The sequence below is a fragment of the Gambusia affinis genome, linkage group LG02, assembly GCF_019740435.1.
Source record: "Gambusia affinis linkage group LG02, SWU_Gaff_1.0, whole genome shotgun sequence".
Taxonomy (NCBI): domain Eukaryota; kingdom Metazoa; phylum Chordata; class Actinopteri; order Cyprinodontiformes; family Poeciliidae; genus Gambusia; species Gambusia affinis.
This window is the reverse complement of record NC_057869.1, coordinates 6,787,531-6,803,626: the sequence shown is the minus strand read 5'-3', so window position 1 is coordinate 6,803,626 and position 16,096 is coordinate 6,787,531. Positions and strand designations below refer to the sequence as shown.

At 38.0% G+C, this 16,096-nt stretch overlaps 1 protein-coding gene across 9 annotated transcripts in view; it reads right to left on the bottom strand.

The window, feature by feature from the left end:
* Positions 1-16,096, bottom strand: part of celf6 (CUGBP Elav-like family member 6) — a 159,295-nt gene that overhangs the window by 76,248 nt on the left and 66,951 nt on the right. The gene's annotated exons all lie outside the window — the stretch shown is intronic.

Below are 16,096 nucleotides of genomic sequence, written 5' to 3'. Positions count from 1 at the left end.
ACTACAACACAAAATCAAAAATGTAACAATAAGTTCAGAGGATCTATTATGTGGATGAATACGCATACACTATATAAAAACATTTAATCCACTTTTAGATGTCTGAATGTTGCATGTTCATCTGTTCAAACAATTAGTAAAAATAAAATCACTATGAGAATATCTACTCACACCCATCATTGTCCTCAGAAAATATACATTTACCCCAGAATTAAAGTATAAGACTTTAAGATGTTGACAAAATCTGGTAAGAGTCTGTCCTTCTTACTCATGTGAACTCATGCGTAAAAAGTCATTATTCTGAAAGTAACATAAAAAGTCAGACTACAGTTTGCAAATGCACACAGACAAACAATTACATTTTTAGTCATTAGGTGAAAAAACTGATGCTGCATCTTGAGACATCAGCCAGCCTACCTTCAGTAAGTTTGTCCTCCAAGTAGACAACCATCCTAATAATACCACCAAATTAGTTACAAATGTCTTAATGACAACAAAATTTGTGTTTCAGAGGGATCATTGTGCAACCATGATCTCAGTTCCATGAGCAAAGCTGAACATTTTTTGTGTGAGCAAAATGGCTTACAAACCTGATTTGGTTCCATCAGTTATGTCAGGAGGAATGGGCCAACAAACCCTCAAGTTATTGTAAATTGGAAGTAAAATAATAACAGAAATATTTGACACAAGTCATCCTGTTAAAGGGAATACACTGTAACCTTTTCATCATGGCAACTATTTTTGGGTGTGACATATTAAGTAGAAAGTAAATATTTTGACCTCCAAGTTGAATCATTATAAACAGGAATAAACGAGTATAAAGATTTGATCAAGTTTGACAAGGTCTCATTTTTTTGGGTGAGCATATCATAAAAAATATTCAAAATTTTTTTCTTAGAATAATTTTTATTCTAAAACTTAATGTCTGACACCAAAATATAATAATTTTATTATAAAATATTTTATTCTAATAATTATTTTTTTATTCAAAAAATTATTCTACACACTACAGACTTCTGGTCACAAAAACTATCAAAAGTGGTTCATGTTTTAGCAGAATAATGCACCCTTAAAACAAAAATGTTAATATAATTTGGAGAGTACAAGAAATATAGAGGTGTTGACTTGGTTTTCAAATTCCCCAGATATTGAGTATTTGTAGAATACAGATACTACTGGACAAACTAGTCTGTTCTAAGGCTCAAATCAACTCAGGACTTAAAGGATCTGCTACGAACAGCCTGCTGCCAGATACCACTGCACATCTTCAAGGCTGTTGTCTGGTAATGTCCATGGAGCCATACATTTTTAGGCAGGTGTTTATAATGTTATATCTGCTCAGTGTTGACAGGTCCATGTAGGTGAACTGTAACATTGCGAGAAATAATGCCAAACAATTTGAGAACTCTTTGTCTTAGTGCACATGTTGTGTTTTTACTTAAACATGCAAAGGTTTTCAAGCTTAAAAAAATTGGCTAAATGCGTATGGATTAATATGAGATGAGTAACACAGAGCAAAAACGATATACTTACCCCTGTTCTGAAATGAAATTCCTATATAAAATTGACCATTGGGAATATTCCTGCCTGGGGATTAGCATTTGTTTAAATGTGAGCTTATTAGTGTCTGACACATTTTGCTTTGTCCACTGCTTTAAAATATACAGGGGAAAATTCATTCTTACACTCTCTTCAGCTTAAATGTACATCATCCCTCCGTGTTACTACTTTGTTGCTCATTCTCATTGTCCTTGTCCCTGAACACTGTGGATTGACAAATTAGATAGAATCTCATCAGGCGTAAATAATGACAGCTATCTGTAAATAGTGCTGGAGCAGGAGAGCAACAGATGCTGCTCCTGGTGAAGGAGAAAAAGACTGCTCTCCTCCACTGAGCCTGCTCTCCGCATGCTGCCACTCACGTATTTGGCTCCCATTAACACTGATCTATATTAATTCCTTAGAAAAAAACGGGGCTGAATAAGAAAGTTGATTAAGGAAATGAAAATCTATTCTGCTGCGCCAAAGCTCAATGTGTTCCAGTCTGTTTCACACTGTGGGATTTTTAAACCTTAAAGGCTATCCAGTTAGTCACAGACCAATGAAGCAAAGCTGGGTTACAATGTTTATTTATCCATCTACTTATTCTTTTTTAAACATTTCCCCTATCACACCTAATATATTGATAGACAGAGAAGCAAAGAGAGCGACACTTGTCTTTTTGCTGCAGCTGCAAATAAAAATTTCAAGCCTCTTATGTAAATTTCTTAAAGCAAGTCTTGTCTCAAATACAAGAAGTGTAGAAAAATTCAGTGAGCTACAGTAGTTTGCTAAAATGTACCTGGCATTCATCAATACTTGGAATGAAAGCTAACGCCCTCCCCTGTCCGCTGAGGCTTGTATCCAGTCATTGATTTCTGGCCAGGCGTTTGCTCACCCCAGCCAAGGCCCAAATGTAATTTAAGTGCTGTGTGGCGACGTGTTTGTAGCATAAAACCTTACATGGTGTGGTCAACAGCCTCAGGCAATGAGTGAGCTCTAAAGTGGCAAACAGCAGTGAGACGCATTTCCTCTTCCAGCTCACCTTGCGCCTCTTCGTCAAATTAAACGATAGAGACTGGAGGGCTTTCTGCAGGCCTTCAGCAAGCTTTCACCCCTCCAACTCTTAAGAGGATGAGGCAGGCCGACGACAAACACTCACCACACAGCTCACAGAGGGGGGAAAATAATAAAAATAAAACACTTCAATTATTTCATATAAAATGGCATCAGCTCTCAACCCTGTGCTCCAGGAAATAAAATTTCAAAATGGACCTCAGCTATGGCTGCAAAAAAAACCGTCTGATAATTAGGGTAGGATTTTAATAATGCCAGATTTTTTACATTGGTGTGCAGAAGGAGGGGAATTTGTTCATTACAATCTAAAAATGTAACAAAATGTGACAAAGGAAAAATTTAATTTTTCTGTTTGATGTTGAAACCTGATATTTACACACGCCCTATAAAATGCCCATACATTTCCTCAATTCATGTAACCGACTTAAGCTTTTCCTGTTAAGTCAGTCAAAATTGCCACCTTATTTTTACTTGATGAAGCATGAAGATAATTTTTTGGAGGTTTTCTTAACTTTCTTGGAATTTCAGTAGTCATATACTGTATGTATATTTTTCATATGAACTATTAGTGGTTATTATGGTTTGCCTGATAAGTATAAATATCTTAAGTTTGATGCACCAACTCTGAGCTCTTAGTTTTGAGATTGTTATGCATTTAAATGAAAATTTACATTTCACTCTTTTGGGCAATTTTTAAAGTACTGAATTCAAATCTGTTTATTTAAAGACCACCAATTCATAACATATGTGTCAGCACACTACAGAAAAAATATAGTCCTTTCACTTTAAAAGGCACATACTTATTATCTGTTTGTGTGTGCATGTGAAAAGAAAAAAAGAAGGGGGAACTGACAAAAAAATACAAAACATGTTGCTTGGAAGGAAAGTGACAGTAAAACAAAAGAACAAGAAAAGACCGCGACAGAAAAAGAGAAAGTGACAAATGCGACCAGAATAAAATAAGATGACAAAGAAAGGCAAAAATAAAGAACCAAGGCATGTCGAAAGTGAAATAATAGAGGACAAAAAAGGAGAAAAAAACAAAGCGCAAGAAAGACTTACAGATGGAGAAAAAAGGGTGACTTTAAGTGGGATTGGCTGTAGCCACAAAAATGATCTCTCTATGAATGCAGTTCTCTTTGCAAATAACATATAGTGTCACTTTTAGTTTGCTCCATTCAGGAGATGGATAGTTTTTCCACAAAAGAACAATATAAATGCAGAAAAAAATATTTAAAAAAATACAAAATTGTCAAATTTAAAGAAAAGACATGGCTTTACAACTGTTCTAAACCGTCACATGTCAACTCATCATAGTTTACAGACCTTCAAACTAAGCATATATTTAGCTTTTCAAGGCAGACAAAGTATTGCACATTGCAGCACTACGTACAGCAGTGGTCCCCAACCTCTTTATCACCGCTGACCAGTCAAGGCGTGGCAATTTTACTGCGGCCCGGGGGGACGGGTGGGGAGGAGGCTACATGACACAATTTTAAATTTTTTCCCCTTATTTTCCCCTTATGATGATGATGATGATGATGATGATGATTATTATTATTATTATTATTATTATTATTATTATTATTATTATTATTATTATTATTATTATTATTATTATTATTATCGCTTGTGATAATCGTACGATTATCCTGTCTGTGTGGAACGTGGAACGTTGGACCGCTCCCATCTAAAATCGGGCATATTCAACACGTTTGATTGTCTTGGACCTTTTATCGCAGCGTGTGGGGTTTTCCCTGACTGGGAGCGAGAACACTACCTGTTGAATGTGACAGGTAACCAATCAGAGAGTGTGGTGACATAAGCATGGGGGGAATCCCAAACAGCTGACATGGCGCAACCGAGAGTCCGGTTTAGGGCACAATGCAGCAAATAGAGCGGCTGCTCCCGCAGTCTTTTATCCAACGTTTTTTTTCGTTTTGTTACCTCTTATCGCTTAAAATGAGTCCACAAACTATCACTATTGTTTCTACATTGTCGGACATGTATGTTACTCTAAATTTACGTATGGTATGTTGGGGTTTTACTGAATTTTCTTCAGGAATTGGGATGCTCATCAGAAATCAGTTCTTGTGTGGTGTGTTGCTCCTGCTGTGTGGCTGAACACACGAACCGGTTGTACTTTTATCAGTTCTGTGTGGTCACAGAGACTTGGAAAATCAGCCGACAATTCTAAAATTGTGCCATGTGAAAACTCACGAGCCTCTATTTCTCACGTCTCAAAGTCAATCATTTGAATTTCTCTCAGAACTGTCTTAATGCTTTTTGACTCAGGTTGCTATGGTAATGTTTACATATTCCTTCAAAATAAGATACAGATGCGCCACCAAAACGAACATTTTACTTTAATGAAAATTTTAACTCATGATAACGACAAACTAATGGGAGCCCTACACTTGTTTCTCTGCAACGAGACACTCCCGTCTGGGAGTGAAGAGAAACAATAACTCCTGAAGTGATGCACAGGGTATTCATGGTCTCTAAGTAGCGACGGCTTCATTGCCTCATTAACGAGCCGGTCACCATATCATGCAGAGCGGACTTGGAATATGGGAATCACCTACCTTTGCTCCTGCTGTCTCTGGGCCATTTCCCCTTTGCAAAGAAACTTTCCAAATACATATGTTTACTCATTACTCATTTATTCCTTCTGTGCTCAATGATAGCGTGCAAGACGTAACCAAGAGAATCCAGTTAAAGGATTTTCAAAATAAAAGCTCCTCCAGATTCACATAATACATGAAACGGTAATATTTTATTATTTCTTGTGCGTCCAGGTACTAATTGGTCCATGGACCGATACCAGTCCGCGGCCAAGGGGCTGGGAACCACTGACCTACAGTACATACTGCCTCAAGATAAACCAGCAAAGACTTCATCTAAGATCACAGCTTTTCATGTGTTTCGTTGGTAAAACAGTAAGAGTTGTCTACCTTCACAAACTGACTTATTCAGGTGTCAATCATGCTTTTATACTCCAGCAACAGATCACATTATCTAAAATAGGATGTTTTTCCACAGTCTACATGTGACATTCACACATAGTACACCTCTCCCGTTTTGCCAGAGGATAGCCCTATGGTGATATAGCCTTGCAGGGTGCAGCATCTATAAGCTCCTTTTTGTCTATTGAACAAAAGCATTTCATTCTGGAAGATTACGGTCAGGGGCGATTAAGATCTTTGCCTCACTGAAGAAGGAGGAAAGGGGAAAAAGGAGACATGCTCTGTGTAACCTCAAAAAGAGAAAGAAGCAAAAGACAGCGGAAGAGATAAAACAGATGAAAACCTTCCTTCACTCCAGAGCCCCCGGCTGCTCAGTGGGTGTGGCAATCCCTGTGCACGAGCAGCATCATTGGTTTCTCTGACTTTGAATGGATCTCTTTCTCCTTGTTTGTAACTTTCTCCCCACTGAATCTCCTTGCATCTTCTTTCACCTTACTGCTTTCAAAAAAGATGAAATATATCTTGTGTGTTTGTCCTTTGCTTTGATCTTTCTACAGTCAAAGTGTTATCAGTTGCACTGTGGCACCAAGTGTTGCATTTCATGATGTTTGAGGCTTAAATTTGAGTTCAGTCTTCTGTCACACTTGTAAGTCTGTCCTGGTGAGTGAGTGCTTTAACAATATGTTTGAAATATAGCTTTGAAAATTTCTCTGATACTTTCTATTATCTAGAGATTTTTATGAAGTACAATGACACCAACAACTTTGCAGAGCAATAACTCAGTCAGAAATATGTGAAGGGACTTGTAAGCATGCCATGTAATTTTACAATATAATTCATGTTTCAAAGAACAAGTTATAATTCTCTTGTAGAGCTAACTTCTGTTCAACTTGTTCCATTCTTTCTTAGATTATGATTAGGGCCACTTAATTGCTTTAGAGATTCAAAGTGGAATAAATGACTTGAACAATATATAAGATTTTGAATCACTGAAAAATGTATGTAAAGGATTCTGTTCATTGTGTTTGTGGACAGGATCTCAAAGAAAAGGAGGGTGTCTGGTTTCCCTACTAGAAAAGTGTAGACTACTCCCTCAGGGGCCTGGAGTCAAGCAGAGAACTTAAAAAATCTTGGGGTGTTGCTCATGAATGGTGATAGTATGGAAAAGAAAATCGACACACGTCTCATCTGAAAGTATGTAGGTGTTGCTCAGGTCTGTCATGGGAAAGACGTAGCTGAGCCAAAGGGCAAGATTCTTGGTTTACAAATACATGTTCCAAATCTTGCTTACGACAGTAAATTATGGATCTAATCTAATCAACAAACATCCTGGGTAAAAGAGTTAGCAATGAGTTTCCTTGGCAAGATGATAGGACTTAGGATTTGAAACAAGGTGAGGAACTCTCTTATTTCAGGGGAGCTCAAAATAGAGCCAGTATTCCTTCAAATCAAAGGAGTCAGTTAAAGTGTCTGATCGAAGTGCCTACTAGAAACATCCTTTTGGAAGTTGTTCAGACATATTCCTATTAGGAAAAAAACCACAAACCCGCTGGAAATGGCTATATAGCTCTTCTGATATTCAGAGGACTCATGCAGAATATAGATTAAATCATTTTTTTTACAACACTGTATAGGTCCAATCATGCTATTCATGACCCAAACAAATTTTACCAATGTTAAGCTTCACGCATCAAAGATAGCTATAGTGTATACTTTTTCATTCTTTTGCCAAATGTTCCTATGATGCTCAACACAAGCAAAAGTAAGATGCCAAATGTCGGTATTGGTGAGAAGATTAATACTCTGCCCTGAAATGTCACAAGTAAAAATGTGGATGCTGCAAACCACAGATTCCACCGAGTCGAATTTAAAACTTGCCATAGCAAGGATAATTTTCTGTTAAGCTTACCAAGAAGCATGCTCTCTTACTATTACTTGGATCCAATACTTTCTTCTAGCATCTCTCTTTAAAAAAAAATCTTCTACTCCAATTTGGGAGAATCTTGAGACCCTTAAATAAAAGTCCCCAAAATAAAAAAGAAATCAAAGATAAAAAGAATAGCTAAACTACCATTCACCCATTATATTCTTTCTGCCTCTTCTTGTTTCATTCTCAGTTACTTTATGTTAGACACATTTTCTGCCACTTAGGATCACTATCTGGCCAAAACATCCACTTTAAAACCTTAATCAAGAAAAGAACTGAGCCATTTAAGTAACTTGAGAAGGTCATTACATATTTCTATTGTCTTGATAGAACTACACAATGAACAAGACAAGGACTTTGGTGAGCATCTATAGATGTTTTATAATAAAAGAAGATATCTTAAAATATGGTTTTGTGTCTATTAACTACTTCCACTAGAGTCTATGATGTAAATAATCACAAAAATGATTTAATCTGACTAGAAATATTTAGTTTATTATTTTCTCACTGAATGTATTTAAGCTGTTTACCATTTGGTTTAAATTCAATCATGCAAACTTGCAGCACCTTATATTGTTCCAATTCCAATTTATCAGGAAAATATCTGCATATTCTTAAAAAAAGTAACTTCAAGTGGAATGGAATAAGGTCGATCATCACACAACATGAGCAGTTTGTCTCAGAAAAATGTCCCTTTTTGCAGTAGTTTTTGTTTTAACTGGAGTTCGCAGTCTGTTTTCTGCTCTATCTCAGTGCAAGGAGGCCATATGGCAAACAACCCCTTACTTGTGTGTGCTCCTCCACCTCCCATCTCTACTCAGTTCAACACACACACTCACACATACAGGGAAATGGGATGAGCAAAACTACAGGGTAGCACTGGCTTCTGGTATAATAGAGTATTGCTGGGTGGATGACCATAGCAGATGTCTCTCTGTTTCCCTCTCTGCCCCTCATACCCAACACTCCCGGCAGTACTCTGTGTCAAGGCAGGCCAGTGCACCACTCTGGGCACTGTAACACTCCACAATGAATAAAACCTATTCACTCACTTGTTATCTAGTGAGAATAAGCATCTCTGCGGTGTTGGCAAGATGGGGTCAGAGTTGGCCAGTAACGAGGAGCGATGGCACAAGTAAAGAGCAGACAATAAATCTTTCCTTTGCTTGTGGACCCAACAAAAAAACCAACTCACCGAAGCTTGTTTTATCAAATAGTCCAAGTTGACCTCAAAAGTGAGTTAGAGTCGATTTCATATGCAAAGACATTCACTTTTATTAGAATAAAGGGGAAGCAGCTATGGTACTGATGGCAATACAAAGGACAGGAATGTGGTAAACTCCAAAAAAAGGCTATCCTGGTATGAGTTTTCAGATGTTCATTTATGCCTTTTCATGCATGGTAGTCACCACAGAAGACAGCTATACAAAAGCCATTTTCTTCTATGTGTGTGGTTGTTGATTGTATACAAGGCACTTTGTTGGACTGTAGTAATACACCACCTTCTACTGCATAAAAAATTCAAATACACATACAAAAGTCAGTTAAAATACACTAAATACTAATGATGTTGAGGAAGCAGAGATTTGCCAGCTAACAAAACGCAAGAGGAAACAAAAGCAAACTGTTAGATATCTAGAAGCTCAAATAGAACATGCTCTGATTTGGGAGCTAGATTTTGTGCTTCTTGGTTACACTGACAGATAACATAAAAAATATCTTAAAAGAATTTATCCTAATGCGTCCATCAAAGGGTTAATTGCTCTTAAATGCAAATATAGCAAAGGAAACAATTAAGTACAATTGTTATTACTATTACAAGGGAATATATATTTTACATACTGAAATACATTTGCTTAGTAGGCCAGTTTGAAGCCCCTAGTAGGAAAAATACTAAACAGACAAAACTGTCAAACTTGGATGGGAGACACACTTGCTTTGTCCTCAGATTATTGAACCATTTATGCAGCTTTTGGAGTTCAAATTGCATTTCAAACTGATGAGTAAAAGCCGTAGAGATAAAGGCATCTGGTGTGAGAACTGTCTTTGTGCCATCGGTGTCTACAGCGCGTCAAATTGTCGTTAACAGATGGCTGCAGCATAGTTTCCCCATAAGGCAACCTGCTTTAGACTGTTCCCCAGAGACGTAAAACCAAAATGTTAAAATAGCAAAAAGCTTTTGTTCCTTCATCTAAATCGCCTTTAAACCTTGGTTTCCATCTCTACAAATGCCAAATCAACCCTGCCTTCAAAACCTCATCAAATTCACTGGAAAGACTGACGGTAGAATCTCAACATAAAACAATGGATGAAGGGGAAACCAAAAAAAAAGACTATTGGTGGCATCTATTGCCTTTGTTGGCACATAAACACACATGATTCATGGCTAAGGTCAAAAGAATTGGACAGGGCCAGACTAAAGCTTCTCGGTGGTGAATGGTCAGTCTTTGATCAGACTTTCTTGTCGTTTCTACTGAGAAGGTGACCCAGACAGCTCAACCCCAAAGACTCCCGGGTGTCTTTGGTTTTAGAGCAGTTGTTGGAAAGCATTCATCTTCTCTATTCAACCTTCAAAACAAAACTGGAGGAAATCTTAACTTTCTGGCCATGTCAACCTCTTAACATGAGGTCATGATCTTATGTATTCAAGCAAAGCTTTTCAAAGCCGTAGCATGTTCTTGATGAAGGCCTATCACAAAGATGGAGAGACTCACACAAAGAGCATCAAGATAAGAGACACACAAAGCAGCACAGCCACACTTTAGTGCCCTTTGCGGTAACCCTGGGTCCAATCGGTATGATCCCATGTTAAGCAATCTGCTCTTTTTCTCAGTCCCCCTGTTTTGGCTTTTCAACTAATGCAATATAGGCTGACACTCAAGTTAATTAAGATTTTAATCCAGGGTGAAAGTGTCAGTGCAAAACCTTCTAACAAAGGCAAATTCAGGCACATCAAGACAAGAGTGAAAAAGGGAATTTGGATATCCACTATTAAATACGTAACATCCCATTTGCTGCCCCATGGATCAGATTAAGTCATTCACTTTGCTTAGAGATCAGAAATATCTTGACAAGAGGCCTGTTTTCACCACGTAAAACAGTTCAATGCCATCCATAGCTGAAGTGATGAGTTCATTCCCTAACACAAAATGCGTAATCAAAAGCCATGTCTGATGTTGTAAACATGAGGAAACAAATTACTTGCGATAGAAGGGAAGCGACAACCCATGACTGACTAGAGAAGATGGATGAAATTGACTTGGAGACATTTGAATGCCTTTTACGTCTCAAAAATTCTCTCACAACTTCAAAATAGGACAGCTTGCCACACTTCTATTTGGAGATGAAATATGAGCCTGCACAGAGACTGATTTTCTCCTCATGCTTTTCCATTTAGTTCTGAATCAGATTTGAGGAACTTTTCTCTATCAACGTGTCCCTGGGTTCAGGGCAGGCAAGATGAGGACCTTCAGAGAAATGAAGTTGGATTGAAAATACGAGCCATCCGTCCCACTGGCCTGATATCAGATCAGGCAGCAGCCTGCTGGAGAGGCAGCGGCCTATCCCGTATTAGGAGGGTTCACCTACGTGGCAGGGTGTGTATGGCGGAGTAAGTGGGACATCTCCCAGCAGGCTGTGAGAGCTCTGGCCAATAAATGATAAAAGACCAGGACTAGTCCCCACGCTGCCTTATTGAAGTTTACCTTTGTACATTTACACCGAATCCCAATTTGCCATCCCTGCATTTTTTTAAGCTTATAACATTGGCCCTCTGGAAGTCTGGGGACCATCAGACATATCTAGAACATTTCTTAGCTGTCTGGCCTTTATCAGCAAAGATAAAGGAGATTAAATTGAGCCTTAGGAAATGTACTGCAAAAAAAACAAAAAAGGTTTGTAACATGTGTCTCTGATGACTATCTGAAGACTGAGTGAACTGTTATGCATTTACAAAATATTGAAGAGAAATTGGTGTTCAAATCTGATGGGGCAGTTTTAGCTGAAACCTCCGTAAAGACACTTTACAGGCTCTTGGCCTACGATTAAAGGCCCTGGATCATCTTTAATTAGATGAGATTGGCAATGTTTTTACAGATGAAACAACTTTCTCATGTTGCTATGATGAGCAAAATGTTTAATTATACAGTTATTAAGCTTTTATATCCCTTGGTGAGGCCCATAGATGGCTATAGGTATGGCATGGGAATGGGATATAATTTAATTGGTACAGTGTTCTTTCCTTTACTTACTTTCATTCTTGTACTATTGTTTATAGATTGGAATTCACAATAGATGGACACCATGCCCCAGATTATCAATTTAAATTAGTAACACAATTTGACTTGAACATTTGAACACATTAATTTTCCTTGATTTTAAACTTTCCTTTGCATCCATATCTGGCTGTATGCTCGGGATCATAGTCTTGCTGGAAGATGGAATTTTTAAACAAAAGAATCGCCTGCTGGTAATGCTTGTTTTTTCTTTTTCCCAGGGTTTCCCGCTACTAGTCATGGTCTATTGTGATATCAACTCTGAACAGGTTGCCTGTTTCTGTAGGGGAAAAAAAACAACATTCCCACAGCATGTTACTGCCACCATTTCTTTGCTGAGCAAATGGTGCATTCATGGTGATGTGCCATGCTACCTCTCTGCCACGAATAGTGTTTTAGATGTACACTTAATTCTATATAAGTTTGTGACAAGATATAAATTTCATTTCTTATAGCTTTCTTCCTGTCATTTTTCTATAATAGCTGAGATTTACAGAAAGCATCTCGAATGGTTGTCTTCTCAACAGAGTACTCCACCTGAGCTGTGGCTTTCTGGAGCTCCTTCAGAATTACCATGGCTATCTTAGCTGCTTCTCTGTTTAATGCTCTCCCAGCCAACCAGTCAACTCAGAGGATGGCTTTAACTATACTTCATGAGATGTTGTAATTAAATATTTCATAATTAGCTGACTTTTTTTAGGCATAAAGTTACAATGGCTTAGAGGTTTTTCAGTAAAGAGTGGTAAAACACAAATTACATTTTTTGATTTTATTCATAAAAATTTCAGAAAATCATGTATCTTTTTTCTTCCACTATTTGGCTACTAGTAGTTATTTTGTGCACGTAAAATTCTAAGGAAATCTAAGGGTATGTAATTTTAATGTTAGAAAATGTGAAAAAATTATTGTCTTTTTGTAATTTTCTAACATCTACTGCTTGCAAGCAACTGTATTTCATTATAAAAGTATGATGGTTAAAGACTCATACATGGCATTAGCTTGGTGTTTTCAATTCTAAAAATGAAAACCAGACACGTTTTCATTAATTGGGTAAACTTAGAGCAAATGTTAAAGCAGGAACACATTACTTTTGCATGATTAAAGCTGAAAAGGCATAAGCCTGATAATACTCTGACCTTATAGGCTGACCGGAAAAACCTTAATCATATTTACTTCGATTTCAGAAATAAGCACTTTAACTTAACTCGGATATGCAAATCCTACCTCATAGCAGCGCCTAAAAGACAAATTCTCTGTGATGTGTGTTTTGCTGTTAAGTTCAGCTCAATACCTTTCCACTTAATATGCTGCCAAGTTAATCAACACTGGTTGAAATCCGAGAGATCACAGACACTTTAGCTCCTGATGCGGCTGATGTTCCTCAAAGGCAATGGCTGATGGATCTCCTGTGTTCATTATGGAGAAAAAGAGTTCTCTTTAATCAGCCTGGGAGTCACTCATCATGAAGATGGGCTGGCATGCGTGTATGTACGTGCACAAATATGCACGGTTAGGGGTGCTTCACCACTTGCTTACAGTGAGTTATCCCTCCAGTAAAGCTTATAAAGGAAAAAAATAACCTTCTGCTGTACGTTCATAGTATAAACATTCAAAGCATGAGAATATCTATAGATGATTTTTAAAAGTTTACTTTTTAACATTAGAAAGCTGTATACTTTCTGAGGTGTATGCGAACATGTCATCGGCACCCCTCGAACCCCCCACATAAACTTGTACACCTCATCTTTAATTAAAGCATCAATAATAATAAATGTACATATATGTGAATAAATTGCTGCCTACAGGGCAATTAAAAGATAATGAAACAAAAAAAAACAGGCCAATATTTCATCATTTAATAGAAATGTGAACCAAAGAGCCACTTCTGTTAGCCTGTGTCTAGAACCGCCTATGGGCTGCAGGTCTCAGGCATTTTGTCAGCATGTTTTCTATCATTCTTAGAGCTTGATAGGAAGCCTGATCCAAACTGGCCAACCACATTAATAAAATGGTAAAATAATATTGACCACAAAACACTGTATTTATAAAAGATAAACGTTTTTCCTACACAATCCTAACAAACGTTTTTAATGTTGGAAAAAATAAATGATTTCTCTGCACAGTATTTATTAATTAATTTATTAATCTATTGGTTTGTTCTTTAAATTGCGATTTATATTATTTTTCGGTTTCAGGAAATTACTGAGGGATGAAGAGACTGATGTCGGGTTCTTTAGGTTCTGACGAGTCTGCGGTGTTCCTCTCGTGACCCATTCTATCAAACAACCCACCAGGCACCACTGAATATCGCCAACACATTTTTTTGTAATGCCCCTATTAAACTTCAGTGTAATTGTTCAGCCTGGAATGTGCATCTTCCCACTGCTGTCTGTATTTTTGCCAGAGGTTTTACTTCTAAGGACGGTGTACTATCGGGTGGACGATTTAAAAAGACACGGGTTGATAGCAGTTCACCGCGGCTACGTAGTGTCTGACAATTTAGCTGACCTTAATATTTCCCGTGTTTTGTTTTGGTTATTATTATTACTCTTATTGTTGAGATGTGTTTGATAGGTGTGTCTATCAGACATTTATAGCAATAAGGAATAAATTGTGTTCAATACGGGGCGGAGACACCAACAACCACCAGTCATTTTAGGCTAGTTTAAGCTAACCTGAATACTTGCAAATCTCTTGTTGATACACTGACATTACTTAACTACTGTCTTTCAGCCACTTTGAAAAGCTTTTCTTCGTCTCTCCAACATCTTTATCCCTGACCCCTCTTCCGCTTTTTGTTTTGTGCCCCAGAGTTTTTTCTGCTGCCCCATCTTTAGCTCCCTGTTGTCGAGGCATTACTACAATTCAAATTTAAAAGAAAAAAAAAAAACGCGCCTCTGCACATTCTCGAAGGGACGTGTGCCCAAGCTACCTGTATGGGAGGAGAGCGGCTGGCAGTGCACAGTGCTGTTCCTCTGTTACTGATCATTTCGTACACAAACAGTACATAAAATGCTGATTAGAAAAAAAATTCCCCACATCGTTTTTGCGCCCCCTCTAGTGCAGCGTCCCCATGCGTTGCATGCAGTGCATACCCACTTTTTGTGCCACTGTTGTGAATCCTTGTCACTCAGGGTTAGCTTTGACATGCAGGTTAGCTGCCAGGCAATCTATGTATGGCAGAGCCTTAGTGGGCAGTTTACACTTACAACAGACTGTGGGATGTTAAGGATCAATAAAATGTAGATAAATACATGCATCTTTGGTTCTGTGCTGTGTCACAGTTAAGGCGGCTGTTTTGGAGTTTGTGTTTGTGTATGCATTTGTGTGTGCATGCCAATCTCTCTGGCTTGTAGACAGGCGTACACAGATTTAATCACTCCCCAGGCATAGTGTGGGGGAGGTAGAGAAGGCTGTGAGGCAGATAGGAACAGACAAATGCGACAAGGCGAAAGAAGGAGGGAGCACGATCGTCCTGGATGCAAGCTCTACTAAACAATAAATACAGACTTGTACGAATGGTGCCATCAGGCGCAACTGCATATGTACATTGAAGCACTGCATTTGTGTACTAACTTGTTTTTTTCATTTGCTCTGTCTTGGCATTTCGGGCATACCATAGAGAAGCTGGTTGCCTAAATATGTCAGGCCAGTTTGTGTGTGTGTATTATAATCTTTCAGATAATCACCAGATCAAATTGTATATCACATGTGGAATCCACATGTGATATTCTGTCTGGTTAAATAGGCTGTTTATTGCATGCAACCTTGCCTTTGTGAGTGCAGACTGAATGCAGGCATTTAGTTTCAGCTGGAAGTCACTGACAGAGAACAGGGCGGCAATGGGCCTGGGAAGTGAGGAAGTTCTGTAATCTCAGAATGTTTAACTCAATAAAATAAATGTCACTCTGCTCTAAGTAGACTTCTATCCCAGAATTGACCTAATGAGAGACAGACTATGGCAGCAAGATATTAAGATCACTGATTGGGAATGCATCAAGACGAGAATACAAGAAAACATTCAAACAAGCGGAAAGAGAAAAATCAGTAGCTGGTGAAATGTCTGAGAGGCCAGTAAAAAAATTCCATGAGGACACTGGTCTTCCTGGACACACCTATGTCCATGTGTGTCCATGAGGACAACAATGTCCTTATGGCCGTTAAGGGGTTACATGGTAAAAGCATTATATGCAAAAATGTTTCTCTACTAATTTTTTTTTTTTATTAGTTACATGACTGTGTGGAAAATACCACTTGGTTTACATTTTGTTTATTGTTTTAAGGCTTTGCAGTTGGTACTACTGCATTATGGC